General features: G+C 46.1%; 1 protein-coding gene across 2 annotated transcripts in view; it reads right to left on the bottom strand.

The window, feature by feature from the left end:
* The window catches only part of LOC144934800 (G-protein coupled receptor 22-like), a 48,146-nt gene that overhangs the window by 16,197 nt on the left and 7,340 nt on the right, over window positions 1-24,609 (bottom strand). The window contains exon 2 of one of the 2 annotated variants that reach the window (XM_078860966.1): window positions 4,067-4,085. The exons of the other annotated variant lie outside the window; for it this stretch is intronic. The gene's annotated coding sequence lies outside the window, so the exon portion shown is untranslated. The remainder of the gene's footprint in view (window positions 1-4,066; window positions 4,086-24,609) is intronic. 2 annotated transcript variants of the gene reach the window in all.

Raw genomic sequence — 24,609 nt, forward strand, 5'->3', positions numbered from 1 at the left:
AACCTGCAGTGACAATGGTTACACTCATCTCCTGGCGGTGATTTAAAATCGCATCCTTCACGCTCCCACTGCAGCACCACCCAGCTGCAGTCACATTGGTATAAAACTACAATGTTCTTCTTCTTGGTTCTTTCGGTAAAGTCACGTAGAAGGAAAATAATAAAATAATAAAAAATAAAACATAATAAAATAATTCTCACGACGTTTCGGCCACAACGCAAGCAGCCGTCTTCAGGTGGAGAACAGGTCTGTCGAGAAGGCAGACTCTGCCTTCTCGACAGACCTGTTCTCCACCTGTTCTCCACCTGAAAACGGCTGCTTGCGTTGTGGCTGAAACGTCGTGAGAATGATTTTATAATGTTTTATTATTTATTATTTATTATTTTATTATTCTCCTTCTACGTGACTTTACCGAAAGAACCAAGAAGATGAATCCCTGCAGTCACGAAAGCTTTAAATCGAAATAAAACTACAATGGTTTGTGAAATATTACATTTCCTCCATGGCACGGAGTGGTGGCGCAGCGGCTAGCACGCTGCGCTATGAACCCAGCAACCTGGATTTGATTTACAGTCATGACTAACATCAGTGGCGAGTGATATCACAATCAGTCCTGGGCCGCCTCTAGGTCGACTCGGCTTTAAAATGTGTACTTTCAAATGAGTGGTGTGTAAACATCACCATTGGGGAGTCAAACGCACCGACCACACGATTCCCTGATGCACCACACCGGGCCTAGAGAGAGGCTATAATGTAGATTTTTGGCTTTTTTGTATATGTATGTGTATATAAAAGACTGTATTCGGACAAGATGAGATCTGCCGAGTGAGCCAGCGTTACTGGCACTTTAAGTGCAACAGCCTAGACGTTTTCCATCGCCATGGTGTGGGGAAAGCCTGTTAACTTTCGGCTTTTGCATTTAGATTTCGCATCTCCTTGCCAGAACTGCATTGATTTGTGATGTATCTTTTACCCTGGAATGCAGCAGCCAACACACGGGTGGCTTTAAAACCCAGCCCAAATGATCTCAGCGCAAAATAAAAATGAATGTCTAATGCTAAGCAGTGCTTTTAACTCGAAGCATTCAATAGAATCTGGCACGTGGTCCCAACATAATTTAGATTTTGCTCGATTCAATGTAACGTATGCTTTCAGAACATCGTAAGTTATAAAGTAGTTGCGGAAAAAGGTACGTAATTATAAAAAAACAACATTGTTATAGAACTAAGCCATTCTGTATGTCGGAGACTGTGGGTTCGAGTCTGGGTTTCGCATAACTCTTCCATGTTCTTGAGTGCAGCATGTTGATGGTCTCAGTCCAGGCACCAATGACTGCACAGGAAAAAAAATCCCACCAGATTAAATCGGGGCTTAAACTTAATTTAGAAAAAATATATAACAAAAATCCAACTTTGAGAGTTAAAATGTAAAAAAATACGTTTCATTGCTGTGAGACGAACACCTCCATGGCGGAGTGCGTGGGAATGTGCAGAAGGCTTATCTCAGAAGTAGCTCAGTGGTATCTACTTTGGTAGGCCGTTCTCTAACACGCGGTGATGCACTGTCTTGTTCGATTTTTGAATGGACATTTCGTTTGGTGAAATGACATATAGCAGTGAAATATGGGTAAACGCAGCCTAAAGTGTGTAATGCAGTGTAATGCTCATGGAGTGTAAAAAAAGGCGGATGGGTGTTGTTGTTGGCACGCACGACGTATCGGTGTGTTGTCCTGACCTTAATAGGTGCTCACTAACAACCAGACTAACAAGGGCATCCTTATTCATTATTTATTTGTGCATTGTTTTTCATGTACACGTGTGTGTGTGTGTGTGGTTATCTAATCTAGCCCTGGGTCCTCCCCTCGATTAACTCAGCCTCGAATGAGTACTGTAACTGGTGCGGTGTGTGAACATCGCCAATAGGGAGACAAAGGCGGCCGGGCGTGGTTCTGGACACCAAACCTCCTCTGTGCGCCACGCCAACCTTCTGAGATGTACGCTCACAGTACTTGCCCAAGAAGTCTATTTCTGGATATATATAAGGGGGATCTTTGTCTTATTTGTTGGGTACACAGTGTCCTTCGGTTATAGCATGCGGTGCAGTCGCCATATGTTTACTGAATACAACCCGTGTGTATAAAACAGACAGACCTAAGGCAATCTTTTACACTCTTGAGGCAGTATGTCTCTTGCAAGAGACCTTGGAATACTCAAGCAAAACTCGATACAGTCGGTGTGTCGTGAAACATTGTTCAAAATAATAGTCCGGTGTCAATTCATTTCGCATGAAGGCCTCCTGCCCCCCGCCACGTTTGACCGTAGGCATTGTTTGACCATACTTCGCCGTGCGCGTCGGTGAGCACTGCTGCGGTAGCGTAGAGGTACGGTGGTAGCAGAGGTTGAAGGAGGGAGGCCCAGGACTGGTTTAATTATAATTACCACTCGCTGCCGGTGGTAGCCGTGGCCAGGAATTGAACTCAGGATAATCAGATTCATTGCGCAGTGCGTGAACCGCTCTATCGCAACCGTTTTTGTCGACCCACTGTTATGTGAGGGGCCTCCCCACACCATGAAGGGAGGGTCATGTGGGGTCATTTGACCATACTTCACCGTGCCGGTCAGTGCGGGTTGGTGAAAGTGTCGGGCATAGACATGTTGCCAGATAGAAGGGTAAAAAACCAATTATCATATTTTTACTGGCAAATGAGGTTCCCATAGTGTAGATGCTTGCCCCGAGCTCTCATACTCTGATGGTGCATTGTCTTTGAGTTGTGAGCCTTTTGGCGTCATCTGGTCCAACCCATGTGAGATTAAGCTCTAAGGAAAGCTGTCTCGGGTGTGGACCAATCAACTTCAAGGACAGTGCATATATTATCAGAGTTATTTTTTTTGTTTGAATTATGGCTGCAGGTATTGCGGTCTATGCAAACATGACTCCTTGTAAAAAGGTGTCAGTTTTGTTGCCAGATAGAAGGGTAAAAAAACAATTATGAACAATTTTTATTTTATTTTACCAGGTAAGGCCCACTGAGTTATGAAGCTGTATTTCAGAAGCGAGCCGGCTTTCACAAATGATAGCTCAACGAAGCGGTTCATCACGTGGAAATTTATATCAGCAAAAACACTCAACTCTAAACTCATGTTTCTAATTGTGGAGGGAAAAACCGAAGGACCCGGAGAAAAATCTACGCAACCACAGGGAGAGAGACACCGCAAACTCTAAATATACAACAGGCGTCAGGGTCGGGATCGGACCCACGACCTCCTGTATTCCAGGCGAGGGAGTTAACGTCTCGCCACCGTGGGTGTAAAAATAGTGCAACGGCAGAATAGTACAACAATGGACTTTACAACCCTGTCCTCTGCTGCCCGCAGTGTATCCCCGCAGCAGCCTATAACACCTGTTTTATGCCTGGTGGTTGCTCATATAAGCTCTGTTAAGGCTCAGCCCTGCTCAGCTTACGGCCAAAAATCGCCCACGACGTGTCCGATCCCGTCTGCCCTCATACACGACAGCGTGAAACGATGTAATTGCATCGAATGAATAGAGCAGGGTTCTTTTTTTTTTGGTAACACAATCACATGAACCTTAACTGTGCTCCAGGGCACGCTGAACTGTCATACAATATTCATAACAGTTGCTGGCAGTAATGAAATGTAGATAAATAATATAACCTCTTAAGCATAATCGATATGAAGAGCTGACCACTAAAAACCCTTGATCAATAGAACCAAAGTGCACGTACGCTGTGCCATGTACAGGCGCTCGCGAGCAGAATGCTGACCTCCGCGTACCGTCGTCGAGCCATGCCGGTACTCGGCGCGCTATAAATGTGCAACCCTAATAATGCCTTCTCACGAAACAAATGCATTTACTGGTGATGTTATTTCCTCCGATAATGTACGGTGTACAATTTAATACGGCGGATGATGAAGCGTTGTGTTTGCTCGAACCAATTTCAGTGTTTTCTAAATTTCGATTTGCATTATTGAAATATTACTCAATGCACGAACGTCAACGGCGCATCATTTTGTTTTGCTTCATGAACACAATCACACGGACGTACCTGTGCCGATGCTTGCATCCTGGGATTATATCCCGTCATTGGAGGCAAGGAGAAAACGAAGGCAACGAATAGCAAAGGTGAGGATAAATCCTTGTTTGTTATAGCCCATTGGAGTAAATCTCCGCCGAGGTCCTTTCCCTTTTCCCTCCCACGGCGCGCAGATTTCTGCGGGGAAATCGCTCCGTCTGCCGTCAAGCCAACATTCGGCACACACACACACTCTCTCTCGTCCCCCCAACACCACCGTCGCTATCACCCAGCGCTCGCCAACCCCTCCCCTCCCGCGCTCCCTCCTGCCCGCCCCGCCAGCCCACCAGCTTCACACGTTAGCACCCACGGGTGGATCAATAAGCACCCCCCCCCCACCACACACACACGGAATGAAAGCAATTTAAATCTCGGCCGACACTCTTCTGCTCTGCTGCCGCAGCCGCAAGTCGCTTGCCGGCCCCCGAAAATTCACTTTCACCAGTGAGTGGCTTTGCCACTGTTACACTCTGGGCCGTTCCGCAAGCCGCAACGAAAGCCAATTTGTGCCCTCCCGAAATGTTCCCTCCCCCCTCTCCTCACCCCCCCCCCGCCCCGTTTAGACAAACCGAGTTCGTCACCCCACCGCAATTCCTGCACATCGGAATCGGAAGTTTGTTTTTGCCGAGGTTATAAAGCCCATGAGAGCGATGCAGCTTCCTGTGCAAAGGCCCACCTCGGCCAGCAGAGAACAGTCGGCCCGGCCGATGACAATGTTTGCAAATAAATACAATGAAATATGATCCTGCCCAGGGCTCGTGTTCTACGCCCTGCAATGAAGGGAGGATCTGGAACATTGCGACACGCGGGTCGTACCTAAGAGGATGCCGCAGCACACGAGTGTATTATAAAACTAACACTGGTCAACACATTTTTTTTTCTGGCCTGGACTTTTGCAGCTGTTTTAGACTAATTTCAGGGTGTTGATTCCAAATCTGATCTCAGATTGGCTCTATCACATCTCATTCTTATGCTATCGGCATACCCCATTTTCATTGATTTTACCCGAAATTAACTCTGTCACTTATGATTGCAAGTTGTTGCGAGTCAGTGACTGCTTTAGTGTTAAAATATGGTGCTGTATTTTTAGGATAGTGTGTTTATAATATCATTTTATGTAGATATCCACATTTATTCAATATTTTTCTTCTGCAGTTTTTATTGAAAATGCAATATTTGATATCTCAAAAACCTGATGTGATAGACAAAAACTGATGCCAGATTTGGAATCGGCACCCCCAAAATTACCTTAAACCCGTTGGAATACCGTATGCCAGAAAAAGTGTGTTGACCAGTGTAATATATGTCACCATCATCTGCTGCGCGGTCTCGTGGCTGGGTATGACAGCACCGCAGAGGTGCGCAACAGCAGCAAGTGGCATTACCGTCACGAGACCCCATCGGGCAGCGCGAGCCGCAAGAATTGCTTGACAGCAAGAGGATTTATGTCGAAGATGCCCTTGCAGCCGCCTATCTGTATTGCCGAACGGAATCTTAAATGAAGGACCTCTCTTGTTGCCTGCAACTGGGAAGGAGCGTTCGTCGTGGCAAGGATCGTGAGGCGGATGGCATATTTCCCTGCACACCCATTGATCGATGAGAAAACACAGCAGAATAATGACCCTCTGCCCCGAAGCCATTCATTCTGTTGCTTTGCGGACGCGAGGTCTACAGAGTTTTACGCGAAGACACCGCATCGCCTGCGACTGCACTCAAGGCACTTTATCACCCGCGACAGATTTAAACAATATTGGGTATCAGCGCTCGGTCCCCGGCGTTTGAGGCTGTCTGCCGGTGTTGTTTTATTAATAAAACTTCAAATTGTGCATCATATACTGCTGCAAGAAGGCTTCGCGAGTAAAACATTTACGAGACTCGCGCTGTCATCGTTTCCGCCATGGCGACGCGACGACGTTTGCATTTAATTTGTGCAAAACTCTCACGGAAATAAATATGCGATCGAAAACATCATGAAAAAAAACAAGTTAGTGTATACATTCGCGACGAACAAGAAAAACGTGGGAGGGGGGGGGGAATAAATAAACGGAGCTTCAAACCGTCGCTGAAAAAGGATACAAAATGGGAAGAGCGCCTGTTTAAATAAACTGTGCACTAATCATTCAGCATGGGCCGAGAAAGCTTAGGAAAGCGTGGTGACGACAAATGCGTTTAATCGAAATGCATGCAAGTCCCTTGCGAGGCCACCAAATCATTCTATTGAACCGACGGCCCACACCTGAATCGGGCTCTCCGCAAAAAAAAAATCCCAGCTTGGCTTTTGCCAGCGCGGTGCCTGTAACTTATAGGCCAAGGCAGCCAGCCACCAGGGCTGACAACATTTTAATGACATTTTACCACGGGATGACATACTGCGCACTGCCCGCCGCCAGCGAGTGCGGGGAAGCCGGTCGACTGCGGGAAGCTGCTTATACAACTCCGGCGATGCGTTGACTTAGCGATGTGGACGAGGTCCAGCGTTCTTGGCCGTCTTTCACACGGCAAGTCGGCACTCATTATGTTCTGGGTGGTTTTTTTTCATCATCGGTGATGCCATGGAGGATGGGTGGGTGCAGTGGGGGGCGGGGGGTTGTTCCTTCTCAACTTGACAGACTGTTGGAGGGTGGGGGGAGGACAATGGATTGTAGACCCGCCCCACTAAATATCGCTGTGTACAGAGAGGTAGGAACCAATATACTTCATTTTAACAGTATACAAACTATTATCTTTAGTCCAAACGTTTTATTTACCACATATAAGTTTTGATCTGCGCATTCAATCTTTCCATTTGACAAATGTGCCCCTTTGTAATATTTCTCCTCTACCTCAATGCAACCTCTCGTTGGCGTTTGGACCCACATTTCTCTCCGTTTGCCTTCTCCCCTTTTAACCCTCCACTTTCCCCGTGCACTGGAACGCGTTCCACAGACTCACTGGAAGGTCATTGGCGGGTGGGCTGGGGGGGGGGGCACAGCTGTAACACCCCGCAACGCGACAGTGGCCCTCGTCTGCTCTGCTGAGGGACACTTTGCTCTTCCTCGTGGTTCAGCAGCAGAGATCACGGACCCCGCCATACAAGACGGTCGGTATCGGGGACGCCTTAAGTCCACTCCAACTGAGTGTCTCCTGGCGCTGTCTCGCCTGGCATCCGCTGCGACGCCATCGTGCAACACAGGATGGGCCACAACAACAACAACAATAACCCGTAAGCAATTCCCCGACTTCCCATCCACAGAAGACTTCAAAAACCAAACCACGAAAGCGCTTCAAATGTTGTTGGTCGTTCTGGAAATTAAAATTGCGGCCGCTATTCATGTAGCTGGCACCAACCCATCATCTGGATGGCCAGAATCGTGGAATGCATTCAACATAGAGGACCAACACCTCATCGCCGACCTAACAGGTCCCTGCCTTCGACCTCCCGTGAATCCGCACAGGACACAAGGCGGCCACCTGCTTCGCGAGCGGAAGATGAGGGATGACCCCCGAGTGCGACTGTGGCCACGCGTCCCGGACCGCGGAACGCATCGCATCAACCTGGCCCCACACGCTTCATTTCTCCGCTTAGCATCTCGGGTGGTCGCCGAGTGGATCGACAAACTGGACGTCCCACTCTGAGCCCTTTCCCGTCGTCACGAAATCAGAAGAAATTTGCACGATTCATGACTAAATTACTTGTCCTAGAAATAGCGTCACTTTGTGGAGGAAAAAAAAAAGCTCTAGCTGAGCCGAGTGGGCACAAGAAAGTGCCACGTAATCTGAGGCAGGGACTCGTACGCTTGTCCCCATCTGCTCTCTCACCCCGTCCTCTTTCTAATGAACGCCTGGTGGTGGTGACTGACACCACCGGAGTCATTTGCCCTGGCCCCTTTTACGCTCCCGCCATCGTGATGCCATTCCGCCTTGTGAAACGGTGGCATCGCCCATGGCTTTCAACATCGACCGAGCGCGCAGCAATTGCTATCAAATTCCCGAACGCGGGGCACGCGTGTACGTCGAACCTGAATTTTGATTTAAAGCTTTCGTGACTGCAGAGATTCATATTCTTGGTTCTTTTGGTAAAGTCACGTAGAAGGGAAACAATAAAATTATAAAAATAGAAAAAATACAATTCTCACGACGTTTCGACTGCAACACAAACGTCGTGTAATTTAATTGTTTTATATTTTTATAATTTTTTTGTTTCCCTTCTACGAGACTTTACCGAAAGAACCAAGAATACGTTGAACCTCTTTCGCACCGCACGTAGCCAACCGCGCTCATCGGAGGTGCATATCCACATCTGGCTTTTCCCACATCAGAACTCCCTCGACGTCACGTGTAAATCGGTTCCATTTTACACGGGCGATAATTTAAAAGGACTCAGGTCTCGAGGCGCACACGTATGGGTCATTGAGTATGGCCAATACCACACTCCGTGGGAGACGACGGAATGAAAGTTACGTGAGGAAGGACGCGCCGAGCAGGGGCGCTACAAGTGAGTGGCGAGGTTGGATTTGCGTGACAGGTGGCATCACTTACGCAGCAGGAGGGCAAGGATCTTGATGATGTTCCTGCCAGGAACCCCGCGTAGCGAGTGAGAGAAGATGCTCGCTTGCGTACTGGCTTCCGAGAAGGGGCTTGCGAAGGCTTGGCGGTGGGTAGGGATCCCTTGACCCCCTTTAAATGTACGCCCCCCCCACCCTACCTCAACCCCCATCTAGGGCTGCCTCTGTGGACTTGAAACCCATTTCGTCAGGCCGCATCGCTGTTTTCAGTTCAGCGGCAAGCCACTTGCGGTCAGCCGAAATCGTGGCCGCTGCTTTGTTAATAATGGCCCCCCAAAGTACGATCGCCAATCTAATAACGGATCCATTAAAAGCGGAGTTTGTTTACCCCCCCCCCCACTCCTTTAAGCGTGATATTGTCACTCTGCTGTTATTCCAGTCACGTCCTGCAGAGTAAAATAATTAATAAAAAAAGGGGCAGAATCGCTTCAAAGAGACGTGCGGATCGTGAGTGAATTCCTAATGATGGAGATTTTTTTGTACATTAACCCATTTACCATGCCTAAAAAAAAATATTCACACATTATGGAAGGGCTTTTGACAAAATTTGATCACATTTACCTAATGAGAACATAGCAGCAATGCGAAATTGACATCTTAAATTGTTCTCCGCGTGACGATAGGCGAGCTTCATACGTCGTCTTATGTGACATGTCAATATCTTCCTTTTGGTAAATTGCTTCTTGAAAAATTGACTGCAATACTGACGACCAAAATAATGGTTTATGTTGATGCCTTTTGAAAGACCTAAAATGTGGACTGATTTTCTGAGTAGCTGCAGAACGAAACGCATTTTCTAAAAAGGTATTGAGCACCCAATTATGGTGCTTATTTGCGTTTTAATGCAGCAAAACTCACTTAGAGCTCTGTGCTGACCATACGAAATTAATTATTTTCACAAATATAAATGCCGCCACCTGTCACCCTTCAACACCTTGTGTTGTTGGTGATGTATGTTACAGCCCTTTGTCAATCCGCTGCTTGATGAAGGCTTACCTACATTGTGTCGGTCATGGGATTTAAAAATAAAATGTGTTTACCTTACCATACTTTACCACGCTGATTAGTGCGGGTTCGTGAAGGGTGGGTGGGAGGCATAGTAGGGGGTGGGGCACAAGACTGGTCCACACATCACTCTCGCCCTGGCCGGGAATCGAACTCAGGCGGGGTTCTTTGTGCTGTGCACTAACCACTGATCCATCTTGGGGAAAAAAAACCCACTGCAGCCACACTTCAGAGGTATATTTTTACCATGGTAGAACTCGCTTAGAGCTCCCGTGCCAACATTAGAAAATGATATATTTCACAAATATAAATGTCTACAACTATCACCCTTCAAACCCCTATCAAAATTGTGCCATTTCACATTATAGTACTGTTATTGGATGGCTTTGTAGTGGTTCTGCGAGTCTTAAGTGTATATCACTCGATCTCAGGACTCTCAATTTACCTGCATGGTATACTACTCAATAATAATAATAGGGTCAAAAATTTACGGTCTCACCCCAGGTTCCCACCTGGTTAATACATTGATCAGTGCAAATGAGCCATGCAAAGAAAAACGATGTCCATGTCACACAGTATAATGGGGAAAACACCACAATTCCTCTCAGCAACCGGAGCAAACATCCGCATTTGGCTTTCTGCTGGCCTATGCATTTATTATTTGGGAGTGATGCATGATTGGAATTAAACTGAGAGACAGACAGAGGAACGCGTGAATTAGAGAAGAAACATAGGTTAATTGGATCATTGAAACTGTTAAGGGAAAATAAACAACTGGGGCTTGGGCAGGAAGCGTCGCTCCGAGGGTTGATGGCGAGCGGTCAAGAATGATGACGGAGTTGCAGCCGCGAGATGGAATGCGCCTGAATATGACGGCCACCCAGGAGATGGAGCTACGAAATCGGCTCGCGTGCAGGTGCGCTACGTGGATTATTGCATCACAGGAAGGCCTTCATCCAGCAGTGGATTGACCGTGACAGATTATGACGATTTTCTTGGTTTTATGGGAATTATTATTAACTGTAAAAGACATTAGATTTTTTTTTCTAAACAAAGCATTATCTGTAATACATAAATTATGATTAAGTAGGGTGGGGAGGAGCGACGGTACAGTGCCACTGCTTTATTAAACCAGCTGCCAGGGCTAACACGATTCCCAGCCGTGGCTAACACGAGTGGTGAGTAATTTCTGAACCGGTCATGAAACCCGCTTCACCATCCCATACCAGGCAGCGGTGTGAAGTATGGTCACATAACCACCCTCCCCCCCACCGACAGCATGTGGAATCACACATCCAGCAGTGGATTGTCAAAGGGCTGTAAATTATTATTATCCACCCCCGCTACGTAAACGCTCCACCGCAGGTCTGTCCGAAACCCCACGAGTTATCCTAAACCGCGCATTAGCATGCGCAACAATTCGTCACGTTTAAAAAATTAAGGCATTTGCTCATCAAGGTCACAGCGGCTCAACGCGCACGTTGATTATTGCCGCACGTCCCTGTCGGGATTTTATCTATTTTAAACACCTGCGCAAGGCAAAGATAGACTTTTTGCACTGAAGTCAAGTTCTTTAACCGTGGTTGGTTGGTGGCATTGCCACCAGCACAACGAACGTTAATTGTCATGGTCACGGCCAAATATAAAAGCGGCATTGATGCGGCGATGTTTGCCGGGCGGACAAAACTAAAGTTGGCACGGTCATGAAGTCGTTCAAGAAATATGAACGATAACAATCCCCCAGTGCCGATTATCGTAGAAGCAAAAGTAGCATATGCTACGGGCCCCGATATTTAAGGGCCCCGCGCTAAATGTTTTCAAGCCATCAATTCCGCTTCAGTGATTCTACACTTGCTCTTACGGTCGTACTATACCGCCTTCAAACTTTTATGAACGACTGCGTGTTTACGGTTAGCGATTTGTCGTATTATCTGGCTGTATAGCAAATGAAAACATCTAATTACTTTACTATGCAAGTAATGTTTTAAATATATTTACGTATTTTTATTATATTTAAGGCCCCTTTATAACATATAGGTTAATCTGGCACTGCAACCCCCCTCCTCACGCCACCCAGAAACGTTACCTATTTCCTTCCCTGTGAAAATGACGCATCATGCACATTTAACCGGCGCTGCCTCCACCAAATGTGGCGCTTTTCCTCACGAAGGACATACAGGCTGCACACCTGGAGAACTCCACGCGCTCTTCTGAGAGAAAATGCTGCTCTGCGAAACTATACAAGGGCACACACGAATCTAACTATAGCTTTTGTCAGGATGTTGTAATGGCAGAGTAATTCCACTGCATCAATGCAAGGTTATAAGCTGTAAATAGCCTCAGAGTACTTGACGGCTGTGAGTGCATTTTTAGAAGCAAGAGAGAAACGTACTAATTGATTGTAAACATTTTGAGCAGAAAAAGAAGAAGAAAAACCGCACGCTATTGCTGCCAACAGCCAGCATCCTTGTTTACAGACAAACTCTCTCCACAATGCGCCGAGAATGACAGCGGCGCTTTACTGCGGCAGGCATCACGGCGTGTGATTATTTGAACAATTGTCGCAACAAAAAAATCATCGCCGAAAAATGAAGGCTTTTATTTGCAGAGAGCCGCAGCATCGATTCACAACCTGAGCAGAGTGGTAATATCTTGAAATGAAAGAGATTTATTTTTTGGGGGGGAGGGGGGGGCTGGATGGGTTGGGTGGGACGGGGGGATGATGGAGTGTGATGAACAAAAACGGAGCCAATCACGCGCGGGTTACCTTTGACCCCCCAGGTCCGAGCTGACATGATGGTGGCATTTTTAAAAAGACCTCACTGCAACTCCCCCACCAAACTTGCTTCTGTAACTGGCCATGTAAAAAAATGGAATACTCTGCATTGTTCTCGTGCTCAAGCTGTGTGAGGGCCTCCATTTTGTAGCGGTAATGGAGAATTCTAAAACAAATGCCCCTTGCTTGACCTCGTATCACCATTATCATCTGTCATGATCATTCCACTGCTGGAAGGGAGGCTGCTCAAGCTGTCGCCATCTCTTACAATCAATCCCGTTATGTAACAAATCATACTCGCACCTAATTGTTTAGAATTTTTCTAATTTTACGTGGAGTTTGCTTTTTAATGTGACAGCGCTTTGTGTCAGAAAGGCGCCACGTGTAAAAAAAAAAATACTTGACTAACCTGTCGCCATTGCTCAGTCAAGACTTTTGCACGTAACCTAATTTCATCATTCCACCTCCATGGGGGACTTTCTGTTGGGCCCGTTTCCTTCCTTTGACAGCCATTCTGTCGTTAGTCTCGCCCACCGGCTATCTCAAACCCACTTACTTTTCTAAACAATCAATGCAATCTCTATAAGGTGCCGATGTTTTTTAATCCACATGTACATTTTCCCATATCTCAATGTCATTGGAAGCATGCATCTCTTCTCATATGTTTCTTTGTGCATTGCACCATATGAAATGCCAAGGGTGTGTTTCTGCTCACATGCTCTGGAACACATTGTTTTCTCTTTAATTTGAGATGGGATATCTCTGACAGAGGCATCTGCTGTGTGTATGGATTCACAGGCAGGCCCGCGGCCATGTTAAATGATTAATCATAACGTCTCTTGCACATCCTTCAGAGCTGCCCGCTCATATGGGGAGATGAGGTTTTTTTTTGATGTGGAAAGATTTTTGTTTATATTGGCTGAGTTTATTGTGACAACTTTCATTACACTGTACCGTTCGTCTGCCCTCAATTTCAGAGATAGTTCAGTAGGCTTTGCGATTATGTAACTGTACAAATACGTGTAAAGCACTAAGGTGCGATCAGAATATCCTTGCGATGACAATTTACTGATACGGTGTGTGCTTGAGTTAACTTTTTTTTTATATTACTGCCCTGAGAAAAGACACTGCAGGAACCACACCGAATGCAGGGGCAGCGAAGGGAGGGGGGCGGACTGAATTTCTGGCAAACAATCACGTGCATAGTTGTGCTTCATTAATGAGACATGCTAGGGTGCGTGAGGCAAGGTAGGCTAAGCAAGGCAGAAGTCCAAAATAAGAACACGTGGACAGGTAAGTGTTTTAAAAAAGGTGAGGCAACAAAAGAATGGACGGCCGTTAGGGAGACGGGCACAACCTTTGAGTGGTCTCCACGAGTCCAACAACCAAGGGGAAGACATCGGAGTAGATGGTGGATTCGTGTTCAAATCAAATCTTGGAGGTTCGCCACGTCGACCGTGCAGCAGCTGTGGGAACTGGCTGAAGGTGGAAAGTGTTGGTGCCGACGTGTGCATCCGTGGCTTCGGCCACGGTTTCTGCTTGATCTTGAATGTTATTTCATAATTGACGTCATCACACAAGGCCATCCCGAGCTCACAATACACGTGTAATGACCGACAATGACCCCAAGCCAATGTGCAGCCTAACGGCTATTCAAAGACAAACCAAGGTCTCCAATTGGCGGAAAGAGGCTTCCACAAGCATTGGTCGGGAGGCGTCGCTTTCAAAGTGATTGGAGGAAAAGGTTTGAACGAGAATAGGCGGGAGACAAAGTGCAACCCAGAGGCGACGGTTGGGATCCATTAGAGAGGACGGACAGGGATTGGCCAACGGAAATAGTGAGGGAACATTCGAGAAGGAGACTGAAACGATATACAAGGGCAGAGTGACAGAACATAAGCGGAGGAAACGTTTGAGGGAAAGTAGAGCTTCAAGGTCAAGCATGAAGCCCCGACCTGGATTGTTCTATGTCAGTGGTTCTTAACCTGGGTTCGATCGAACCCCAGGGGTTCGGTGAGTCAGTCTCAGGGGTTCGGCGGAGGTTAAGACACACACCCGACTCGTATGATTGTGCACCAGTAAAACATATACCTATGTTTTTAATTTGAAAAAATCATATTCTATTTTTACAATTAAGAAGGGTTTGGTGAATGCGCATATGAACTGGTGGGGTTCGGTACCTCCAAAAAGGTTAAGAACCACTGTTCTATGTGAATACAAGTGGCTCCTAGTACTTCGTTGTCCGAGTCTTGACACATGGGCACTGAAACATGCACGCGTAATGAAGGTGGTGACATTTTGATAACTCTTTACGTAGAAATATGCTTGTGATGACCCATCTATAAATTGGAATTGACTATTCTTACAATACAGGCATCGATCATCCGCACAGGAATCGATTATTAATTGCTTGATTAATGCATGTTTTGGTGGAGTGGTGGTGTAAGTGGTCAGCGCACTGCACTGTTAACTTGGCAAACTGAGTTCGATTCCTGGTCACGGTAAACATGGGTGGAAAGTGATTCGTAGACCGGGGCAATAATGGTGCAGTACAACAGTTGGCTTGTATTCCCCGCCATCTACTACACACCATGTAGCCTCACAGCCTATACCAGTCTGGCAAGCCGTGTGGTCTCCCGTCCAAGTACTATCCAGGCTCAAACCTGCTTGGGCTTTCGAGGCCTGACAAGAGGAGGTTCGACACACAGGTGTGGGATCCGTGTTTGTTGCTCTGCCATTGCTGCTGAATGACAGGTGGACTTTTGAACCTCCCTTTTTCGTTATACCTCTTAGCACTTTTGCCTGTCACGTGGTAATTGTGTGGTGCTTTCCCCCTAAATGTTTAATAGGGGACCTTGGCATAACCCTCTGACATTCAATTCCCTAAATATCTGAGATGAAATAAAATTATGACAAGATATCTTTGAAATGAAGGGTTGTATCCCCTGGACCATGAAGGAAATGATCATGGGGGGGCGGGGGGGGGGGTGGAAAGAAAAAAACTGAGGCCACAATCTGGGGACCTAAAAACATTCGCAAGACGCGTTTTGTGAAATTGCCGGGAAACCAGCAATCCTCGAGAAAAGCCAAGTTTTAATATTGTTATTTTCAAATTCACGCCTAAGAACATGCTTTTACCCAATTGGAGCTGCAATTTTGGAAACATTTCACGGACCCGACCAAGGTCAAAATAATGGCCTGGTTGTTTCGTGTGAAATTTCCTTAATGTTTGGTTGACACGACAGTTTGTGATGGGGAAAAATAACGCCCTCTGAAAAGGTTACGTACCAGAGGTTTGACGAGGGATTCAGTTTCGTAAGAAAAGGTGGTCTGGAAATATCACATATTGAAATTAAATATATTCCCACATAAAATAACATATATGATGTCAAAGATATATATATGTGATATGGCAATTTTCTTTTCCGGTGAAAACGCCTGCTTGTAATGTGGATATATTTAACATTAACGACCTTCTGTGTCCTGGTGGCAGGAGCAGTGGCGCAGTAGTTGGCCTATTGCGTGATGAACCCAGCGACCTGTGTCGTTCAATACCACGGCCACAGCTAACATGAGTGGCGAGCGATATTTAAACCAGTCCTAGGCCCTCTAATCACCAATCGGTAATGACCAGCGTGGTGAAGTATGGTCAAACAACTGTCATGACCCCTAAGATTTTGGAAGCCCTTTATCCAGCAGTAGATTCGAAAATGGTCTATTTGTTATTATTATTATTAACACAGTGTACTTGGAGAAAAGCACATAACATGTTTCCCCAGTGAAGTAAAGAGGCTTTCTATATATAGGTGCTGCTGGATGGTGTATTGAAGCTGTCACGGCTGTAATGTGTGATTGATCATCAGATACAAGTGTTTGGTGAGGTAGCCTCTCCATACATTATACTTTGTTAAGACCAATGGGGAGATGAAATAAATGTTTTATTTTGAGACATTTATCATGCCGGGCGAGAGAGAACTGCAGGCCAATCGTGACATCGGCAGTGCTGAGAGGGCAACCTCGTGTCGTTGGGAAACGCCGGTTCGGTACGTTGGACTGCACGCGTATGATTTAAGCATGGGTGATGCGTCGCACATTCGAATTTGTAATGCTGGCGTTAATTTAAAAGGGACTTAGAAAGGCAAGCTTTAGATTATAATCAAATGCCGTGGCTTTCAATCTGTTCTGATGTGACGTTCCCCAATTTGATGGCTGCGACTGAGGTCTTCTGTGTGCATTTTAGACAACCGCAGCTTTCACGTTTCACTTTATACACTCGGATTTTCTGTACCAATCCAATTTTTCGGTGACCCCCTTTCTGGAGGTCAAGAAAGCATTACTTCTCGGTTTCTTTTCATACATTTTTTTATGCATTTAAGAAGTTGCGGTGGAAAAAACAGTAAGGTGTTATTTGCCGAAGAGGTGACTGTGGTGGTTTTAAATATTCTGTTTGATGAAAAAAGTCATAAATATGTATATATTCTTTCAAGCAATGATGTCACGGACTGCTGTTTTTGTGTGTATATAGCTGCTTCTTACCATTAGAAGCATCCTGTTTGCTGAAGCAGGTAATACTCACGATCAATTTTGTTTCTGCTACGTGGCATTTGTCAACATTTCATCCGTGGAAATCTCAACGTGACTAGCCGCCACTTAGCCCACAGAAGTTCTAGTTGTAATTTATTTTTAGAAACATTGGGCGAATTGGCAAGGATAACAAATTGACACAGCGTCGACGATACGTGCGCACTCTTGCATGCCACTCTGGTATGATACTCCGGCATTCGCAGGATGTGTCCGTGACTCCATGTTCGAGTGACACTCAATAAGATTTGAGTGGCGCTGGGATTCGCAAACAAAGAGTCAGACACATTCTCGCAAGGGTGCGCAAATTAAAACCTGTACAAAGACCCAACGCCACCACAGACGGATGGCTCCGTGATGCTCCTAGGTCACCGGTGCATGTGAGGACACTAAAAGAAAAATGTCCCAAGAGTTTAACAAGTGTGATTAAAGTGTCGTGTCAAGCCCCGTCATTGTTACGTGCGGGACACATCTACTCACTGCGAGAGTATAAGGGCACTCCAACGGAGCACTACCCACACAGATATTGGCTCCCTCCTCTCTGTGTTGGCTTAAAATTATTTTTGCACAAGTGCTGCAGGTGGAGTGCATCTGTGATTAAATTCGAATCTGGATGTAAGCATAACCCTCGGGGAGCAAGGCCAGATGTGCTTGTATCCAAGTTGTACTTTGCATTCTACCCACCAGTGTAATGTAAGGACATGTTGCTAATATCAAAACTTTCGATTTAAAGCTTGATACGCGGTGGTTTGGGCTGTTGCAGTTCTTTATTGTTAAAATTTCCCTCCCTTTATTACTGATAATCCTACATAATACACTACCATAATATGACTTTGAGACCCCCCACCGCCTACACATTCCACAAGGAGTGACTGATCTCATATCTGCATTTGTCATCAATATGCTAAATTCATCTGTTGATACGTAAACTCCTTTGTCAAGGCGCTCTCCTCCTCCCACCCAGCTTAAAATACGCTGCCAAGCTTTGCAGTGTCCATTGGGACGCTGTCTTTCCGACAGCTCTGTTTCTTCACCTGAGAACGGCTGCTTGCGTTGTGGCCGAAACGTCGTGAGAATTTTATTTTATTATGTTGTATTTTTATTATTTTATTATTTCCCTTCTACGTGACTTTACCGAAAGAACCAATAATATAATATCGGAACTGTTATTTTTATAAGGCGTGCTTATGTACAGCTTCTACCAGCAGGCTATAATAATAATAAAAACATAATAAAATATAATATCACATTGACAATCGTCCGCTGAGTAAAGGCCCTTCCCTCACTGCACTGTTGTCATGGGAGTTGCTTCACTATTAATCGCTCCTACTGGACATCTGTGAAAACGGGCTTCACAGGTCATCGGATTCCTCCAGTCTAAATAAAGATTCTGATTCTAAATCAGTGGCCACATATGTTTGGGTCACAACTCGATTCAAGAATATACGTTCGTGTGTGTGCCAATGTGGTCCACATCATATGCCTCTTGTGGCTGGCTGCAGGGTTTATTCGAACCAATTGCATCCAAAATATCACGCCAAGTCGTTCACAGCGGATGTTCAATTGTTACTTCACCACGCTGGTCAGTGCTGATTGGTTAAGGCGAAGGGTGACAGCTTATGAAGGAACATGGAACGCTTGTGTAACGTAGCTCTCAGAGACACCGTCTTGTATTTATGTATGTTTATTATGAATAAAGTCCGCTGACAAATTGACGAGTAACTGCGGGTGACTATCTACACTTGGGTCATCAAACGACTCTATTCTGAGACGACATAACTCTAGCATCAAGACAACTCGAAGACGACGATCGAGACGACCCGTTTCAAGGCGACGGCGATTCCCAACAACAACGGTTGACAGGTCCGGTCCGCGCCGACCACGCCCCTATTCCCGAACTCTCGCTCACCGCACCTGGCCCTGTCAATCTCCGCCCTTAAGGGCCGTCCATAAATGACGTCACGCGATTTTGTACGATTTTTGACCGCCCCCCCCTCGTTCAACGGCGTCACAAAAAGTCAGACCCCCCCCCTCAAATATGACGTCACAAAGCTCTGCCCCTCCCCCCAAAAAATAAAACATGCTTCAAATCGCGTTAAACTATTGTCGTTGTAGTGCGTATTTAATGTGCCGCTGCACTCTGATGTTGCAGGAAAAACATTTATTAAAAAGTCAATTTAATTAAGGATTTATTTAAAGTTGCTTTTTGATGTGACGTCACATTTCTGAATCTCCCCCTCCCTCGTCACACATCGTCACGAATGGCAGAGCTAAACTTCCACGGACGGGGGGAAAGATTCTAGATTTGAAGCTTTCGTGACTGCAAGGATTCATATTCTTAGGTTTTTCGGTAAAGTCACGGATGCTGGTCCCCTTTGCGCGTGAGCTTTTGCACGATGCGCACGAGAGAGAGAGGGCGAGGGCCGGCAGCTCCTGTAGTTTATTTACGGTGTTCACCAACTCAATTGGGCCTCCGCTCGGAAAGTCAATGCGGCAATTCTTTCTTTCCGTGGCGGCCGGAGTCACGCTCTCAGTGGCAGAATTTAACGATCGGCGATTCAAAGAGGAGCGGAGGGAGGGGGGGGGCGACACGGTTCGCAGTGCATGGCTCACCCGGGGACCGATGATTGGATTGAAATGCAAATTGGGCATTTACGTCTTGGTGGCCTATCGGTATGAGCAGCTTTTTTGTTGTGACATTTGCAACAAAGGATTTACTCTTTTCTTTCTAATAAGAGATTGGATTTGTATTTGTATTAATGTCATGCGTGACTTGTAGACGTCTACCACTGGAGAAAAACATCGTTTGCTCAGCAAATGGAAGGCAACAAGCACGGCCAATCCCTCCCCCCCCCAGGGAAAACCTAGATATTGAAACTTTGTGAATGAATTTGCCTCACTCCAAATTGATGGGAAAAAGATAAAGGTGCAGCCCTGCAATTGCATGCTCATGGCACTGCTGACTGCAGGGTCTCAAAATAGTGAGAGCTCAGGAGGGCCCCTCCAAAGGTCACTTGATCTACCCTCCCATGCTGGCCAGACATCTTGGAAGAGGTGGGCCTTTGCCCACGCTTTACCCTACCGCACGGCACCTGCCGATTAACCGACCGCAGCGAACCTATCTAAATTTCGATTTAAAGCTTTCGTGACTGCAGGGATTCATCTTCTTGGTTCTTTCGGTAAAATCACGTAGAATGGAAATAATAAAATAATGAAAAATAAAAACATATTAAAATATTTATTTTATTATGTTTTTATTTTTAAAAAAACATAAAAAAAAATCTAAAAACATAATAAAATAATGATTTTATTATGTTTTTATTTTTTTATTATTTCCATTCTACGTGACTTTACCGAAAGAACCAATAAGATGAATCCCTGCAATAATTATTTTATTATGTTTTTATTTAAATTTTTTATTATTTTATTATTTCCATTCTACGTGATTTTACCGAAAGAACCAAGAAGACGAACCTATCTACTTATGCCGCCCGGTGAACAGAGGCGGCGTGGGGAATTCAGAAAACCTGCAACCGTCGTTTCAGCTGCCACGCCGGGAGATCGCATCGACGCAGTGAGCCTTTCGGTTGGCGAGTCGAGCGCGGCTGCTAACCACTGCAAGCATGACGTCATCCCCTGGGGCTCACGGTAATTTGTGCGACGGCCAAACGAGAATCTCTGAGCCATTCCCACTTGCGACGGAGCGAAGCAAATGCTCGTCCGAGCGTGGTGGATTGATTGACCGGTCCTGATGTACAAGGCAGATTAGAATTCCCGCTCGCGGGAACTAGCGCGGTGACATCAGAATGCCGGGGGAACAGGTAAACTGCCACGTGTTAACTATAAACTATTGTTTTTATTTTTCGATTGAAAGCTTTCGTGACTGCAGGGATTCATCTTCTTGGTTCTTTCGGTAAAGTCACGTAGAAGGGAAGTAATACAATAATAAAAATATGCATATTCTTTTGTCAAGGCGCCCTTTTCCCCCCTTCCAACCCAGCTTATATATATATGCTCCAAGCACGTGTGCTGTTTCATTCAGACGCTGTCGCCTCGACAGACCTGGTTTTCACCTGAGGACGGCTGCTTGCGTTGTGGCCGAAACGTCGTGAGAATTGTTTTATTGTTTTATTTTTATTATTTTATTACTTCCCTTCTACGTGACTTTACCGAAAGAACCAAGAATATATTTTTGTTATTTTACCAGGTAAGGCCCACTGAGCTATATATCTCTTTTTCAGAAGCGACCTGGCCACAAATTATAGCTTAACGAAGAGGCGTATCACGTAGAAATGTATAGCAAGGAGCCAAATACTCTAAACGCATGTTGATTCTAAATGTGAAGGGAAAAACCGGAGGGCCCGGAGAAAAATCCACGTGACCACGGGAAGAACATGCAAATTCCAAATATACAGGTGCCAGTGTTGGGATCGAACCCACGACCTCCTGTATACCAGGCGAGGTAGTTAACATCTCGCCGAGTGAGGGTGGGGATGCTGTGGACTGGAAGCACCAGGAGCCGGTTTCCTTGCTTGAAATGCTGAATAATGAGCAGGGGGTGGGGAGAAAAGAAAACGCTCCCTCTTTGGTCGTTTGGCAGCGACTGTCAGAAAGCCCGCCTGACGCTGGGATTGCCGTTGGGCAGCCGAGGGAAGTGCAGTGGAGGTCGGGGGCTCAGGGGCACCCGAAGGAGATGCGCGGCTCCTCATTGCCGTCCCTTTGTTAGAGCCGACGCAGCAATCTTTAAAGCATTTTTTCAACCGCGCCACACCGTGACAGCTGAATAGCTCGGCGCTTAGCGTATTTGGAATACTTGCTGGTAATGCTGGGGGTCGTTCGTAAAGTGTGCCGTCTACCGCAGTAGGGAAGGACATTGACGACTCTATGAAGGAAGAAGGTCATTGTTCACATGTAGACGTGCAGCCTCTCCATAATGTGTGTTTGTAAGGAACATATAATTGTATATTGATGTTCCCGAACCAATTCCCTGCAAATGACAACATGGATTGCGTAAATATATTCGAGGCAAGGTGGGCCAACTTTATGGAATTTCAACAATTACAATAAATATATCTTGGTTTTTTCCCGCCGACAGTGTCATATTGAGAAGAATGGTTGATGTTTTGAGAGCCAACTTAGAACATCCCTGACTATTTACACAGTTTAACCTATTCGCTCATGAAATCATATGGTAATTATAATTATTCGTATCATGAGAGACAAAGACGCCGTAGTGCCAATCTCCATAGCCAATTGGCTGGAGGCCAATAATTATCATATATATTAATCAGTCCATAGCGGGTTTGGCCAAATAGATGATTTTTAATGGACATTGATTCATCAATTAAAATTTAGTTTTATGCTCATGATACATGCATTGAATCGTCCATGTGTTAATCTATATAATTTTAAATGCATGAACATTACGTGCAAATGACGCGTGCTTCGAATTACACCGACGACAGTCGGGAAAGAGAGGCATGTGGATCAGCGAATGAGCTCAAATGATATGAGACATCATCACGTTGACTGTCAAGGAAAAGGAGCGGGGCTTGTGCAGCACACATCGCGAGGAGTGATGGTAGCGGACGGACAAGACTGGCCGTGGAATACTCTTAGTTTTTTTCGGAAAAATCACGTAGGTAAAAAATGTAATTAATAAAAGTAAAATAAAAAATCACGACGTTTCGGAGGCAACACAAGCTTCCGTCTTCAGATGGAACCGTCACAGCACGATAGCTGTATCAAGTGAGAGAAATTCCAAGAAAACAGTCCTTGTATATATACTGGTTGAGCTGGGAGGTGCCAAAGTTGTTAAGGTGCGTCTGCTGCTGGCAGTGGAATTCCAGCCAAAGGCAGGAGCACAACCAACAGGGCGATCGCCCGCTGCCGAGATGGAGCGATGAGGATAGTTCATGCGCATGAAATGTCATGGACTGTGGCATCACGGGGCCTTGTTGGGAAAGCAACGGCACAGAGAGGCCTTGATCTCGACGATGGCTGTTGGTGACGCTTTGCTTGTAATAATTTCACATTATAAGTGTTACAGCTCGGCTAATGGGGAAGAACGCGACTGCACCGAGGAGACTAATCGTCGTGGAAACGATAGAAACGACGGAGTGAAATCGAAACGACGAGCTAAATCTATCCGCACAATTGAATCGCGCGATACTGAATCGTGACTCTTCATCAAACTTGCTCGGGGAGCGATGACGTGCAGTTGATGGGAGGGAATTGTTACGGAGCTAATTGCTTATGAAGGTGGCGGTTTGGCAAGCCTGCAAACGCCGCTCTGTTGTTGACAGACAATCGATGAGCGTCGCCTGATGTGCGAAATTAAGAAAAAGATGCCTCCCTCCTACTCCTCACAAGTGTCCCTCTCAACATTGCAGCTGCAGCTTGCATTGGCCAGATTCCCCATCCACTCGCTCAAGAGGCAAATCATTGGCGCCTTATCTCGCGACGAAGCACGAGGCGCCTGAATTATCAGCTAATGAGGTGGGGGGGGGGAATGAAGATGGGAATCGGCAACAACTGAGAGCAACAAAAAAAATGTCTAAAGTGATTTCGGTTGCTTCCAAAGAGGAAGTTGTGATGACAATCGGGCGGGTTGTGAGGCATGTTCGCTGATTAATAACTGACGCAATTGGAACGAGCGAGGCTTCACTCTCTGTGCGAGGAGAAGCCCTTGCCACCATCGGCACGGAAGTGACAGAGGAGTCAACGGTGTGGCGAGCGAGCGAGCGAGAGGGACGACTGCTGGTCACGTCGTGCGAGTCGGGTCGGCTACCAGAGCATCTACTCGGGAATCAGGATCGTGGGGAAATAAATCCGCTAGAAAAGCCGTACCCCAAGGCTTTGCTGTTACAAAATATCCAAGAGTTTTAAAAGAACGCCACCCCCCCCTGTTATTCGATGCAGCGACGCTCTCCGAAGAAAGTTTGGATGTCAGGGTATAACACTGCAACGGCTGGATATTTTTTTTCTTAAAAGCGATTTGATTGCATGATTGAGGAGTAACTGCTAAAGTACGAGTGTGTGTATATATAGCTTTAATTGTGAACTCGAAATGTTCGCCGTGGAATGGTTGACAAAAAGAAATAACATGTGGCCTGTCAAACAATTATTTGACGGTGCCCAGAATATTTTGAGAAAGGGAACGACTGTGGGTTGGAGTCCGCCTGGGACACTGCCGTGTGTGTGGTGTGTGTGTGTCGTGTGTGTGTGGTGTGTGTGTGTGTGGTGTGTGTATGTGATGTGTGTGTGTCGTGTGTGTGGTGTGTGTCTCGTGTGTGTGTCGTGTGTACGTCGTGTGTGTGCCGCGTGTGTGTCTGTCGTGTGTGTGTCATGTGTGTGGGTCGCGTGCTCATGCCAGGTCTAGACCGAGCCATTCCCGGTGCAATTATGGAGCATGGAAACCCCCCACCCACCTAACTGCACTACAGGCACGAATCATTCTACTCCCCTCGACACACTCTCCCAACCTACCTCTCCCCTCTCATCTTAATCTATTCCCCTCCACGCTGTCTCATATCTATTCCATCTCGGATCACTCTACTCCCCTCCACACACTCTCCCAACTCTCCCCTCTCGTCTCACTCTATTCCCTT

This window comes from Lampetra fluviatilis, chromosome 11 (genome assembly GCF_964198595.1).
Source record: "Lampetra fluviatilis chromosome 11, kcLamFluv1.1, whole genome shotgun sequence".
Classification (NCBI taxonomy): Eukaryota; Metazoa; Chordata; class Hyperoartia; order Petromyzontiformes; family Petromyzontidae; genus Lampetra; species Lampetra fluviatilis.